General features: G+C 38.6%; 1 pseudogene; it reads right to left on the bottom strand.

The window, feature by feature from the left end:
• The window catches only part of LOC127809286 (uncharacterized), a 62,213-nt pseudogene that overhangs the window by 19,625 nt on the left and 26,313 nt on the right, over positions 1 to 16,275 (bottom strand).

Consider the following 16,275-nt stretch of genomic DNA (forward strand, 5'->3'; position numbering starts at 1 on the left):
ATAGCAAAGAGACCGATGGAAATCAAAGGGTGATACAGGTCTCGGGAACTTTCCAACTTATCTAAGAACAGGTAAATAACTTTGAACTCTCTTTTTTTTTTGAACGCTGGAAATAATTATATACATGTGATGCATTCATGCATCAATAGCTAAAATCATATCAGGACACCTAAACTCAGTTGGTCGTATCTGAACTTAAATCTAAATGTTATTCCAACTGATAATGACTAAGCCTCCATTGCTTCACCCTCAATGGCTACGGGGGGTGTTTTTAATGTCCCAGACTTAGAGATAACCATTTATCCTAAATGGCAAGGTGGTCTTTTAACGTCAGATTCCCAAACAAATTCTTTTTTTTTTTAATCTGTAATGGAAAAAACAAAGTCTATAGAATAATTCTCGGGACCTAACTGATGGATGAGAAATTTTCCCTGGTTATGGTTTGGATGGAGGCAACAATTCAAGTGGTCATGTAAAGCTCAAGTGGACCATCAATGGAAATTGATCAAAAAGAAATAGGTTAAATGGCTCAAGTGACAAGAAAAGATAGTGAGCGGTCCGGCGGGCCCTAAGGTTAGTTTCGAGAAATGAATTAGCGAATTACCGAATCGATGACAGGGAGTGCCTTGGGACTTGGATGTCTAGGAAAGAGGGCATGAGATTGGTGAGCATCTCGAGGTGAGGTTGATGACGCTGAAAGCAATCAGATTGAGAATAATTTTCAGAATTAATTATGTAAAGCCTAAATGGGTGCTAGTATCGAATGGTTGCAGGGGACCTCCGAGAGGCTGATAGGACCCTAGGGGTGGTCCAATTTTGTGAGCAAGGAAACCCTGAGGTGTCATCGGGTAGAATAAAGGCCTCGTGCAGGTGGAGGGATGGAATCAGTATTCCCGAGTAGAAGTCGGGTATTAATTTTGAAGAAATCAAAAATGTAAATGGTTTAATGATAATTAAATTAAGCTTTGGAGGGTCCAAGAGCAATTATCAAAAATATTCAAGTGTAATTAAAATTCCTTAAGTGAAATTATGGAGAAAATGGGGGATTAATATGTAAATTATGTAATATATATATATGCGCATTGGATGTGCTGGAGCAAGCCATCAACAGTGGCTTTTCTTGGATTCGAAACAGAGAAAAGAGAATGAAGAGTGAGATCAGATATGAGAGGGAGAGATTGTGTGAGATTCTGAGAGAGAAGTGAGAGTTTGAAAGTGAGCTTGAGCAATGTAAGAGAGAGAGAGAGATAGATGGCCGACCAATGATGGCCGGATTTGCATCAGCCATGGCCGTATCGCAACGAAGGGCCATCGATCGATGACCGCAATGGAGGTGGCTAATAGTGGCTGCTGATGGCCAGCCGAATGCGGCCAAAGGCTAGCAGCGGCGGTCGAATTCACAGCAACCATGGCCTAATCGAAGGCCTGCAGCGGCAGACCAGTAGTGACGGAGGAAGGCGGGGATGCGTGGAGGCGGGCCGGTAGAGATGCTAACAGGCGATGGCGGTAGTGGCCGGTTACGGGATTACGCATGCTTGGTGAAGAAGAAGAAGAAGCCGCGCGCGGGAGAAGGGAGAAGAAGGTGAAGAGAAAAGAAAAAATAAAAGAAAAAGAAAAGAAAAAAATAAAGAAAATTTGGAAAAATGGGGAAAAATAGGAGAAAAGTGCAAAACAAATTGAGAAAAAATTATGGAAATTATGGAAATTTGAGTGCAAAGTGGCAGCTCAAGAGTCAACACCGGTATGGGCATTTTCTAGATTTCTCCTCTAGATTTGTTAAGGTAAATTTATAATTTCTTTCCAAGTTAGATTCATTATGTGAGCTAATGGGGAATAATTATTGTTAGATTAAACCCTATGTTGGGGTTGTTTGGAAATTTGTTGATGGATGGTTTTGCAGAGTATGGAGAAGTTAAGGGCATTGGTTTAACGTCTGATGTTAATGGAGTTGGGTTTTGTGTGGTTGCATATAGGGTCGACCAGGGAGGCAGTGATCCTAGAAGAGTTCGACGTTCAGGCTGGAGCTCGTGCCAGGGCAGAGATAAGGCTTTGAGCCAGGTAAGGGATGACCCCAGTGGTGGCGGCCATGCGAATGTTTGGTAATATGGTTAAATATATGTTGTGTGCAGTTGTGTGTTGTGCATGTTCTATAGGTAGTCTAGTGGAGTCCTATGGCCATGGGAGAGAGTAGATGCATACTAGGGGTAAGTGCCTCAAACAAATAGGTTCGGAGAGCAGTGATGCCTCGTCACTCATGCATATTTACTTGTCATTGCATCGCATATATTATTTTGTTTACATTTATTTGCACCCTTACTGAGTCATTGTGACTCTTGAGGTTTTACCTCGTGTTGTAGATGTTGCGAGTTTAGATGCGAGCAAGGATTATATCAAGAGGTTGAAGTGGCGACTAATGTTGTTGTCGTATTGTAAATTATATTATCTCCTGTATGTATTCATGTGGTGGTATATATATATCATTGTGGGTGAGTGTGTATGTTGTTGGGCGCTGGATGGTATTCCATTTGTTGTAATCGGTATAATGTAGTGTATGGTTGTGTAAACTTCTAGTTGTTTGTGGCTTGTTTGATGGAGCCAAGTTTTAGGAACAGGTAAGTGATTGATGCTCAAAAATGTCAAAATTTTATTATATTTATACCCATAGTTTAATCTTAAAATTGGTTTAATTGAATATTTATATGCAATTTGTGATTATATGCAGGTTTAAAAAATTAATATATAATATATATAAAAAATAGTAATAATAAAATAAATATAATATAATATAATATATCGTAATATATATAAATATAATACCTATATAAATATAAAACATATATATATTCCATACATATACATGCATGCATGCCTTATAATATACCATAAAAGCATATATAATATATAATATATAACATATGTTCACTTGAATTGGGAGCAGCATGCGTGATACATAACATATATAATATATTAATAATATCCTCAATTGCTTGCAGCATGAATCAGTGGGCTTGGAGGCCGAATTCAACAATTTAATCATGCTCAAACAGCAGCCCAGCTTGTGAAATCAGCAATGCATAGCAGCTTCCATACGCGGTCTCAGCCTTGTAATTTAATTGAAATTGAAGGTGCATTTTAGCTATGGTGTGATGTTATACACGAGAGCTTATTCCAAGTAGATCACTGGCCAGCGGCTGTCGAACCACTCCAGAATGAAATATCTATGTATCTCTTCTCTAGTTTGCAGCAAAGTGCACCCTAGGTCATCTCTCACAAGGAGCCTCACCTTCTTCTACCAACAAGGAGAACCAATATAAACAACAGTTTGAGTTTGTTTAGGGGGGTTTTGACAGAAAACTAAGTAACAAAACAGAAAAACAAGGATAGATGAAAATCAGTAAATGAAATGCAACCAGCTGTGTATTTGTCCCCTCTGTGAAATCTTCCTCGTCCAACCTATAAATCTTGGCTTGTTAGTTGTTTTAATCTCCGGATATCAAACTTAAAGCATCCCCAACAACCGTCCAAGGATTAGAATGATTGGAACAACAAAATGAATACAGAAATCTCTTATAAACAAAATGCAACCATTCACTCTCTATTCAACCCATCCAGAGCTATGCAAGAACAACCATTCAAGCACATTAAATTCATTTCTGAGATGTTATACCAACCGGCTACAACACTCCTCTGTTCTCTTAAGCATTTAATAGAAAATGAATCCATGCAAATTCACACAAACCTGCCATGAACTCCATGCATTCGAAAATCTGCTCCAACTAAACCAAATGGAAATGAATAAGATTAAAACAAACAAACCAAGTTTTTGTAGCTCATCCGGGACTCAGATTCCACACGGGTTCAAGATATACAACCAGTTACAATAGCTCTAGCCTTTCATTATAGCAAGGAAGACAAAATGGAGACAAAATGGAGAAAACAGAAAAATGCTAACAACAAGAAAAACGGCCAGAATCTCCTCTCTTTTCTCCTCCCTCTAACCCTCTAGAAATAAGTGCTAAGAGGCCTTAAATACATGGCTAAGAAAGGAAGAGCTAGGAAGGCTAGGGTTGGGCCTAGCCCAATAGAAAAGAAAAGAAACAGAAGAGATATAAGTGAGCCCAAAATAGCAAAATCGAGCAGCCCAAATCTGCTCCTTGAAAGTGAGCCCAAGCTCCTTTAGATGAGTCCCACAATTGCCCAAGGTCGGCCTACCCTCATGAAGTCCGAAATGAGCCACTTCAATTCTTTTCCAGCTACTTCTCTAGCCCGTCCAATATTCCCTAAAGCTAAGCAAGCTTGGATCCATAGAAGTAAGATAGAAAATAGTGTAAGGACGATTTGAAGTATAATAAAATAGAAACAATGAAAGATCAGCAAAAATTACTTCAAATGGCGTAATAAGATTGAGGTGAAATGCCAAAATATAGCATAAATATGCATGCTATCAATCACGCGTTCGCGTGAGTCATAAAGCCATTTCAAAACAACACACGATATTTTGTCAGAGCACGCGCAAATGAACGTGGTGGCACGTGACGTAACTTCTTCTTTGACGATGGCCATTTGCAAAAGATGAATATATACATATATATATCTATCGTCAACTTCAAAAAGGGAGACCCCCATCTGCCATTTCTGCAAGAATAAGGGGGCGACCAACACTGTTCTTCTTATTTTTCTTTGATTTGTTCTTTTTGTTTTCATTCAACGCACTGTTTTGTTCTTTTCATTCTGTTCTTCCAATACACTGTTCTATTTCATTTCATTTATTTGCATTTACATTTCTGCTCACACATTTACATTCTGCAACTTTAATTTCTTGCACTTTAATTTCAGTCATTTAAATACCGCAATATAACCTCTATTTCTGTATTGAATAATGGAGATGTGTGGCTAAGCTTAAACTTGGGCCAAGGCAAGGACTGTGTCCAGTGCCACTACTTGCCCAAGAGAGCTGAACTCATAATGAATTAATAGTAGGTTGATTTTAATTGAGTAGTGTGTAAATTGAATCTATGGGTTTGGATTGAAGCATGATCCTAAATTAGAGTCTCCATGCCATGTATGGAGATTACTTAAATTGGAAATTTTTTCATACCTAAACTCATTTGATTAATATAAATTATTGATCTTTGTTCATTAAATGCAATCCAATTTATGGTTATTACTTAATCTAGACTCTCTCATGCCATGTACGGAGAGTGCTTAACTTAGAATTATCATTATCTTGAGTTGTGATTATTGGCAAAATCTCAAGGTATGTTAAGTCTATTTTGATTTATGATATGCTTAATCCAGACATTCTCATGCCATGTATGGAAAGTGCTTAACTTAGAGCTATCATCATTTTGGAATACAGTTAACTGCATAGCCTCAATTTTAATTCGTCAATGTTAAGTATTTTGATATCTCTTTGGCAAATCAGTGGGCTGACACATAAATTGCTTTGTCCCAAGATTGTCTTCCATACACAAACATCATCTTTTTAATCTTGAAAAAAAAATCATTTAGTTGAATTGGTCTGACAAACTCGTTTAGCGTATAAAAATCTTTCGCCGCATTTCATTTCCGTTCTGATCTCCCAGTGAATCAACCTGGACTTACCCAAAAAATTAAATTGTGCTACAACGCACACTCGTACACTGGCGAGTATAAACGCCTTGTGCCTGCATTCTTGTTTCTTCCTTATTTATTTTCTATGTGTTTGTTTGAAATAAATGCATAAGGTTAAGCGCAGCCAATAAGGATCAAAGAGGTACTTCCCATAAATCTCCAGTACTCAATCGATATTTAACAGGCTAGTTTTATGTCTGGGTCACCTTTCTCTTATTATGAGGCGAGCTAAAGAAATGTGAGGCTCACTCGGGTTTCAAGTCCCGTCTGCTACACTTCTTTTTTATGATTTGGGACCAACTCCTCGAGGGGAGCGAAGGGAAGGATGAAGCTTAATCCCTGCCTAGAACGTTTCTCGATGAAACATAGTCCATTTCTTCATTAATTTGGTGTTGTGTGTGAGTAATCTGGTCGATTATTTACCGGTAGCGCCCGTAGGTGGGAGCGAGCTGTTACAAAATATGAGAGAATCAATTAAGCATTTTATGAGTAGGTGTTATTTCACTTATAATAAATAATTGTTAGGCTCAAACACTTACTTGGGTAACAAATCTCCACTTAATTTGAGAACTTGGGCAATTTGTTGATTAATTCACCATTATATTGTTTTATTCCATCCAAACAAATGAACAAAAATAAAACATCCTAAGCAGTCCTGGTGCTTGTTCTAAATCTCATATAATTCTAGTTTCAAACAAAAGATTATCATTTAAGTAACTAGTTGTGAATCTAAAGCATCAAGCACATTAATCTGAAGCATAGAGTAAGCAAAGCAACTTTCATTTAATGAGGAGATGTAATTAATCTTTGTAGTTTATTGGTACAAAAATTAAGCATGAAAAAAAATCCTATGACTACTTAGTGTCATCAGTGGCATCATTAGAAGTGGTGTTCTCCTCAGTGGAGTGACCAGAAGGGGTCTTCATCAGGGGCTCGGAAGGAGGAGAAATAATGGAAGAGGATGGAATGTCAAAGTGTGGAGAGGAAGCATGCTTAGGCTATGGATGTGTCCCTGATGTGGAAGGTGCACCCTGTTCATCTCGCCACATAGTAATGATCGCCTGAATGCAAAGCTTAGCATTATCCAACTTGGTCTTTGCAGTCTTCTGTGGTGGCTCTTCAACTGATATGTCTAATAGCTGACCCACCTTTTGTTCCAGTGCTTTGTAATGGTCATACATGGTTATCGCACTCGAATATATGACCCTTTTCCTCAACTGTAACTCCTCAAAAATAGCCTCTTGCCTTTCTTGCATTTTCTTCAGTGATTGCTCTACTAAGGTCTCATGCCTCTCTTGCATTCCCTTAACTAACTCATATAAATCTCTGAGTGAATGATCTCCCTTTTGTCTCTCTGTCTGGGCCTCCTACAATGGCGATTCTTGAGATGGTTCTTCTTGTTTTTCAACTTGCCTACCTGATGCCTCTCATTTCTCAGGTGTTGTTGCCTCTAGTCTCTTCAACTGTCCTATGCTCCTTCATGTAGATGCTGGGCTGATAATATCTATGGGGTTGATAACTTCAAATGTTGCCTTTTCCTTTACCCCGTTCTTCAACACGTAGTAAGTAATCTTCCCTCCAAAGGGTAGTCCTCCACCTCCATGTGCATGATTGGCCACTAAATCAATAGTATCAAAAATGTGTTTGGCCGCCAAGTCTCTATGTACTCCTAGGATTATCTTCCCCAAGAAGATGGCTTGCTTAACCGAGATAAACCCAGTAAATGCATGAGGCATGAAATGTGAGCAAAGAAGTCTATGTAAGATAATGCATCTAGGGGACAAATTCTTCTTTGGGAGGGTAAGACCTAACCATACAGCATCATCCTTTCCTATCAAAATCCTTGCCAGGTTCTCCTTCTCCAAATCTACAATTGCCTCCTCAGGGTCCCTATGTGATGCCTCTCTTGGGATTTGGAATGTTTCAGCAATATTAGAGGGCCTTAATTCAATCTTTACATTTCTCACCTCAATAATTAAGCACATGTTCCCCAAGTCATCTCTGCTACTAGTTACATTTGAATAAAACTCTTTGACTAGAGGGGCGATGGCTTTGTGTTGAAACTTAACCCAAGACTGCCATCCCTTGGCAGTAATCAATGACAACAAATCACATGGGGACTCTTCATATCGTTTTAACATGATTCCCCTCTCACAAAGCACTGGTATCTTTGCATACACTATAGTTTTGTTCAACAGTGGGGCTAATGAACATAACATTTGAATACGGTGGGTTCAAATCAATAGTGGGGTTGATAGGGGTTTTTTTTCTTTGTTGTCTCTTTGAGGCCCTAGAACTTTCTCCTATAGCTTTAGAGCATTTTTGTTTTGAAGACATTGCTAATTAATGGATGTTTGGTCTAGGGACTTGGCCTTGGAATTTCTTTAAACAGTTGGTAGGCACAATACGGTTTCTTCCTTCTCTTCTTCTTTCAATCACCGAACCAATCCTCTCCTTCTCACACTAAACTCCTTCACTGTAACACCCGGTGTAATCGGTGTTAAGAGAATAGCAAAGGAAGTAAGAAAACTTCCAAAAATACCCTTGAGAAGGTGATGGATCCTTGAGATTGAGAATGCCCATGAGAAGGGTATTTTGGTAATTTGGATAGAGAAGTCTAATAAAGGGTATTTTGATAAATTAAAAATAATCCCTATGTGGAATTAGGTGTGTAAGTGAATAAAATCCCAATTTGGTATTTATGTGGAGATATATGGGATTAATAAATTCACAAAGGGTATTTTGGGAATTTTAGAATTTAATTCCATAGAAGAAATTAATTATGGAAATAGGGAAAATGGAGAATATGAAATTATTGGAAGAAATAATTATATTTTTCCCTAAATTGGTGGATAATTGTGGTGAGGCCACATGGATGGTGGAGATGGAAGCTTGAAAGCCAAGGTTAGTGTCTTGTAATGACACTTGGCATTTTGTGGTCCAAGTTAAATGGGGTGATTTAATTAAATGCAAAAGAAAAGTTAATTGGTCTTTCAAGCATTTAATGAGAGGCATGATTATATGGATTAAGGAAAATCCAAAAAGAAAATGTGAAATTAGTCACCATTAATACTTGAAATTATGGTGAATTAAATAAATCTAAAGGAAAATGGGAAAATGGTCTCCCATTAATGCCTTGGAAAATATGGAGATTTTATTAAATGAGAAAGAGTGAAATTAGTCACTCAAGTTGATTTGTTGAAACTAGTCAAAATAAATATTTGAGAAAATGGTTAATTTTGGTATTGGAAGACTAAATGATCCAAGGGTTAGGATCAAGTCTTGAAAAGGTGAGATATATCCAATGGCTTATATTTAAGTCTTGAAAATGGATATGAAAATTGTCTCATTAAAGTAAATGAGAAAGAAATGGAATTTTCAAGAGGGATTCAATGGTTGAGATGTATTCTTGAAATAGAGAATAAATCCAATGGTGGGGATTTAAAGAGAGTAAATGGCATGGATTGCCAACCTATTTAAAAGTGTGTTTTCTCCTAGAGAGAAGTCTTGTTTATTTGAAATGGATGGTTGAGATTAAGTCTCCCTTAAGCACATGGATTGTGCTTTAAATGGATGGTGAAGATCCATTCTTGAAATGGGAAAATGGTAGTATAAAAGGGCAAGTATGGAAGACTTGTTTCCCCTTTGGCCATTTGAATGGAAGAAAGAGAGAAGAAGAAAGAAAAGAAAGAAGAAATGAGAGGAAAGGGAGAAGAAATGAAGAAGGAATCAAGGTAAGTCTCATTCTTCTTCTCCTTATTTAGTGTTCTTGTATGCAAGGAAAGTAAATATCTTTTGGAATGCATCTTAGATGGGAGATAATGAAGATTGAAGCTCTCTTGAAATGGAGATTTAAATATTCAAGAAGAGGTAAGGGTTGGCCCCATGGGAGGGTGGCCTTGCAATGGGTTGTAAATATGTTTCATAAATGTATATGTTGCATTTGGCATGTTCTTTTATGTTCATGAGACTTATGGCCATAGGTTAGTTTGAGAACATGGTTGAAATGGTGGGTTGATGCCTCTAACCTTTGAGGGTTGTGAGGGCAAAGAAACCTAGCCACACTTGCATGCATTTGGCATCATATAAACTTGTTATGTTCATATTTATTTGGCATTGCACCCTTATTGAGCTTAATAGCTCATGAGGTTTTTACCCTCACATGTAGGTTATGAAAGCATGGTAAAGTCAAGGCAAAGTGAAATGGAATGGGAAAGCATGGAAGAAGATTCAAGTGTATATTTTGGCTTATGGTAGCTTATGTGTTTGGTTTATGTAATGTAAATTTGTTGTTAGTTGAAGTGTATGTTGTACTTATTCAATGAGATAGTGGCTTATGGCACGTTGGTGCCTAGGTTGAGTGAAGGTCACATTTTGGTGTGTGTTGTGAGAAACACCAACAAGTTAAATCATATGAGTTTGTTGGAAAAATAGTGGGTGTTTGATGTATGTTGTGGAAGCATCAAGAATATTTCTTAAGCCTTAATTATGGAGAAATAAAGGCAAAATTGAAGGAATATGAAGTGTTTTTATTGATTTTGATTTCTGGAAAAATTGGGTTAGGAAGCCCAAGAAGAAAAGAAAAAAAAAAGTTTTTTTTTTGGAATCAGCAGCAGCTTGCGCGCGAGCGCGCGCGGGCTGCAGCAGCAGCGCGCTGGGGCAAGCTCACGGCAGGCGCGGCCAGCGGGCCCTGCTGGCCAAATTTTTTTAAAATTTTGGAATTTTGGGAAATTAAGGGGCATTTCTAAATTGATTTTGGGCCCCGGAGGAATTTTCAAAATAAAGGGATTTTTCGAGCATTTTTTGAGAAAATGCCGAAATTTTGGAAAATTGAAAATTTGAGTTTTTCCTCCAAATTTGGTAATCAATCAATGGATTGATTTAAATTGGTGATTTTATGGAGCCCGGTAAAAATTCTTGAATGGGAAAAGAATTAAAAATAATTGAGAAAGTGGCGATTGGGCGTTTGAATGAGATTTTCTTTATAGCCAATGCGGGGTGGCTAAAGCCCAATTCTGCTAGTGAATCCTGGGATTCAGTGAAGGGAAAGACGAGCCTAGTTCCCACCTAGGGCGTTTCGTCTTGAAACATGGTCCACCCTTCGCCAAAGGCTGGGCAGGTGGACAATTCGGGTGATTGTTCACGAGTAACACCCATAAGTGGGAGCAGGGCGTTACATTCACTCCCTCTTGACAACAACTCCTTCATCCAACCAATGGAATTCTCAAATTTAATCAATGGAAACAACCCTTACCTCTCGGATGTCTCCTTCTAAAGCATTAGAATGCAACAGTCCCCTATTCAAATCAACAGTCACTATGCTTCCATTTCGGAAACCCGCAATCATCCTCAAATGAATGCTTGGAAGATGAATGAGAATGATTTGGAATGGATGATGTGGATTTATACAGAGGGTTCGGATGTGTTGGATGAAAGGTTGCACAATTTGATGAGGAGATTTGAATGTAATGGGGTGTGTCAATTCGGATTGCGGATTGGTTATGAAACTAACAGAGGAATCATTCGAATGATTTTGAGTTCATTCGAATGACAAAGATAGATTCGAATGATTTCTAGGCGATTCGAATGAGGGTTCGGGTATCAGAGTAGTGAGCAATAGGAGATTCGGATGAGGAAAGGTTTATTCGAATATTCGCTGGAGGCTTTTAAAAGATCGGGTGCCTCATTTGAATGTGGGCGAAATTCATTCGAATGAATTTAAAATAGTAACTTGATTATTGAAGGCTTTGAGCTACTCATTCGAATGCAATAGTACTTTCATTCGAATGAATTTTTCGACCATTCGAATGACTATGAGGGTCATTTGAATGTTTTCGGCAATACGCTCACTAAGGGTCATTCAAATACAGTGGTCATTCAAATTTGCAAAGCATCATTCGAATGACTTATCCGATAGACAAGAGAAAATTTTGATTTTTACTTTTTAATTTTTTATTTTTTTATTACAAAACAAATTAAATAAACAAATCCATATTCGAATGTTAGAGATGGATTCGGATGAAGGTAGGGCTATTCGAAAGAACATGAGGGTATTCGAATGCGGGATGCAACTTTTTAAAGAAATGACATGCTCATTCGAATGAATTTTAAACAGTAATTTCATTTGTGAAGGGATCAGGTTATTCGAATGCAACAGTACTTTCATTCGAATGAATTTCTCTGCCATTCGAATACAATAGGGGTTATTCGAATATTTCTCATTTAACACTCCAACCTCTCACGAGTCATTCAAATGACTTACAACACGTTCGAATGACCAATTTCATCCGAATATGATATTCGAATATCAGCATACTTCAAATTTTTTCTTTTTGATAATATTTTTTTCATTTTTTTTTCACACATACTTCTAAGGACCTAAATTTCTATTAACACAAAATTTAAATTCACACAAAATTTCATCAACAGATATATGCACAAATAAGCATGGATTATCACAAAAGTTCAAGCATACCGTTACCCCCCAACTTGTTTTGCACAATATTAAAGGAAAATGGTGTAAGGAATACCTAGACGTCTTCAATTTTGAGCAAAAGATCCAATGGCTTACTTGTATATTGTTGGAAGTCTTCAATTTTGAGAAGCTAAACCATCATGAACTCAAAAATATGTTAGAATGATGAAGACAACAAATTATTATTATTATTATTATTATTATTATTATTATTATTATTATTATTATATATTTTTCTTTTTTATCGTTTCCCCAGATTTACAAGATCTCTGCTCATTTCCTCATTAGACAGTAGCTCAAGATAAGGTTTCAACCAATGTTATAGGCACCATGAGTCGAGATAACTCGACTTCTAAAAGGTTCAGTCCATCTGGACTTCAGTTTTCCAAGAAACAAATGAAGACTAGAATCATACAGAAGAACATATTGACCTACTTTGAAATCCTTTTTGCTTATATGCCTATCATGCAGGTTCTTAATGTGCATTTTTGAAATTCTAGAATTCTCAAAAGCTTCATTTCTCACTTCTTATAGTTCATTCATCTACAGTTTCCTGTTGTGGCCAACCTCATTTGGATCTTCATTCTTTTCTCTAATAGCCCAGTAAGCCTTATGTTCCACTTCCACAGGCAGATGGCAGGGCTTTCCAAATACCAACCTATAGGGAGACATTCCTAAGATTGTCTTGTACGCAGTCCTGTATGCCCATAGAACATCAATCAACCTCAAAGACCAATCTTTTCAGTTAGAATTGACAGTCTTTTCCAAAATTCTATTTATTTCCCTATTGGCTAACTCAGCTTGGCCATTAGTCTAGGGTGATAAGGTGTTGAAACTTTGTTCACTACCCCATATTTTCTCATGAGCTCTGCCATGGCTTATTATAGAAGTGTGATCCTCCATCACTGATGATGGCATGTGGCATACCAAAGCGGCTAAAAATGTTTTCTTTCAGGAATTTCAACACTATCCTATGGTCATTTTTTCTGGCAGGAATGGCTTTAACCCATTTGGATACATAATCTATAGCAAGAAAAATGTACTCATATCCAAAAGAATTGACAAATGGACCCATAAAATCTATTCCCCAACAATCAACGATTTCTAAGACATGGATGGGCTGCAAAGGCATCATGTTTCTTTTGGTTAGACTTCTTAATCTTTAACAGTGCTGGCTAATTGGTTCGCATCTTTAAACATAGTTGGCTAATAAAATCCACTCTAAAAAATTTTGCAATGGTTTTTCTTGTGGAGAAATGGCCTCCGCAAGCAAGAGTATGGCAGAATTTTATCACACTGTGTTGTTCATGATCAGGTATGCATCTTCTAAGGATTTGATCCGTACAATATTTAAACAAGTAAGGTTCATCCCAGAAGTAAGTTCTAACCTTCCTAAAGAATTTTTGTTTATCTAGCTTGGTCCAATGACTTGGTATTGAACCTACAGCTAAATAATTGGCTATGTCAGCATACCAAGGAGCAGAAGTCAACGTGTTCACATGAAGAAGATGTTCATCAAGAAAACTATCATGAATGGGACCCTCAGTGAGATCCTGACCTGGGATTCTAGATAGATGATTAGCTACCACATTCTCTACTCCCTTTTGTCCTTAATTTCTATGTGAAACTCTTGGAGTAGTAAAATCCACCAAATGAGGCGTGGTTTGGTGTTATGCTTGATGAACAGGTATTTCAAAGTAGCGTGATCTGTGTAAACAATCACCTTTGATCCTATCAGGTATGACCTAAACTTATCCAAAGCAAATGACATGGGGCTTGTTATCCTTGCTCTGTCCTAGCACAACCTGTAATACCCCATATTACATGGTGTTGAAAAATAAATAAATTTTGATTATTTGTCAGGACCTCAGGTGGTCCGAGAAGCCCAAAAGTCGATTTCAAGAAATTGATTAATAAAATTGTCAAATTGACGGCAGGGAATACCCCAGGACTTGGATATCTAGGGAAGAGGGCATGAGATTGGTGAGCGTCTCGAGATGTGGTTAATGATGCTGGAAGCTGTCCGATTAGGAATAATTTTTGGAATAAATTTTGTATAAGCCTGAATGGGTGCTAGTATTGAAGGGTTGTAGGGGACCTTTGGGAAGCTGAGGGGACCCTAGGGGTGGTCCGATTTTGCAAATAAGACAACCCTGAGGTGTTTTTGGGTTGAATAAAGGTCTCGTGTAGGCGCAGGGACGAAATCGATAATTCCAGGTAAAAGTCGGATATTAATTTTTGAAGAAATCGAGTTGGGAGTGGCTTGATGATAATTAATTTAAGCCTTGGAGGGTCCAAGTGTAATTATAAAAAATCATCAAGTGCCATTAATAAGTTCCTTAAGTGGAATTATGTGATGTTTGGGGGTTAATGTGTAATATGTGTGTGTGTATATATATATATATAGTTGTGGGCATGAGGGAAGCTTCGTGTGTCTCTTAAAATTGAATGGCCGAGAGGAGAGGGAGAGCTCGTGAAAGTAGGGAGCTGAGCTTGAGAGAGATCGGGAGAGAGAAGCGAGATTGAGAGAATGAGGAAGCTAGCCGATCGAAGGTGGCCTGAAGCCAGCAACCTCGACCATGGCAGCGGCTTGAATCAGCTGCGATGGTGGCCATGGTCGAGAGAAGCAGCAGCTCGAGTAGTGGCCGCGATCAACAAGGTAGTTGTAGCGAGCGCAGGGCGGTCGGCGGGAGCACGAGGAGGTGCTCGGAAGCAATGGAGATGGCCAGAGGCGCAGCCATGGCAACCGCGAAGCTGCTGTTGCAGCAGCCAAGCGTGGCCATGGCAGCACACGGCAACTGCAAGAGGTGACCTGGGCAGCTGGTGGCGTCTGAGGGTGATGGAAAGCGGCGGGGTTAGCCGCGGGTGGCGGCTGGAGAGGCCGGGCGGCGGTGGCAGCCGCGCAGGCGCGCTGTGCGTACAATCTCGGTGAGGAAGAAGAAGGAATAGTAGCCGTGCGGGAGAAGAGAAGGGAGGAAGAAGAAGAATGAAGAAAAAATAATAAGAAAAAAATAGAAATTAAATAAAAAGAGATTCTGGAAAAAATGGGGAAAATAGCCAGAAAATCTAAAAAAATTGGAGAAATTTCTGGAAATTATTTTGGGGCCCAAGGAGCGTGCCAGAAGCTCAAAAATGGAAATTCAGGCACAAGATGGCAGTCAAGAAGGTAAGACAAATGTAGGCATTTGACCAAACTTCTTCTCCAAATTAATCGAGGTAATTAATTTAATTCTTTTCAAAATATTTTCATTATGTGAGATAATGAATTATGTAGTATTGGTTGGATTGAACCCTCGAGTGGGGTTGATTGGAAGTTGTTGATGGATGATTCTGGTGGTGTGTGGCGAAGTTGAGGGCATTGGTTTAATGCTGGATGTTAATGGAGTTGGGTTTTGTGTGTTTGCATCTAGGTTCGACCGAGAAGACGGTGATCCTAAAAGAGTCGAGACAGGCTGGAGTTCGTGCCGAGGCATGAGAGGCTTCGAACCAGGTAAGAGATGTCCCAAGTGGTGGGGTTTGCTTGCATTTGAAAGTGTTTAATTATGAGTTGCATGTAGTAGTCACATTTTCATGATATGTGTTCTAGTATACCTATGGCCATATGAAGGACTGGTGGTGGGAAAGGTTGGTGATGTCTTAACCTATGGAGGTTTAAGGGCATGGAAGACTGCCTATTTGCATTACATTTTGTATTACATGCTCTCTCATGCTTCATTTACTTATACATTGCACCCTTGCTGAGTCTTTATGACTCATGAGGTTTACTTCATGTTGTAGATGATGCAAGTACAGATGCAAGCAGGAATGGTACTGGGAGGCTATTGTGGCAACTAGTATCGTTGCCCGAGATGTGTGGATGTGTATTCTCCTGTATTTTCTTATATGTATTCATCTGCTTGTATGTAAGCATTATTGAGAATTAGAGGTATCTAGTTGTTGTAATCATAACAGTGTGATAGATGATTGTGAGTCTGCGTGATTTATATGTAGCTTTAGTTGTTGAAGCCAAGTTCGGATCGAGTAAAGATCAGTGAGGTATGTTCTCATAAATCCCCAATACTTAGCGAAGTGTGTGTTATGCTAGTTTTGTACCTGGGTCACCTTTGGATTGTTATGAGGCGAGCTGAAGAAAGGTGAAGCTCACTCGGGTTTCGGGTCCCGGTCCGCTGTGTTTTCTTGTGTGTGTT

The sequence above is a fragment of the Diospyros lotus genome, chromosome 9 (assembly GCF_014633365.1).
Source record: "Diospyros lotus cultivar Yz01 chromosome 9, ASM1463336v1, whole genome shotgun sequence".
Classification (NCBI taxonomy): Eukaryota; Viridiplantae; Streptophyta; class Magnoliopsida; order Ericales; family Ebenaceae; genus Diospyros; species Diospyros lotus.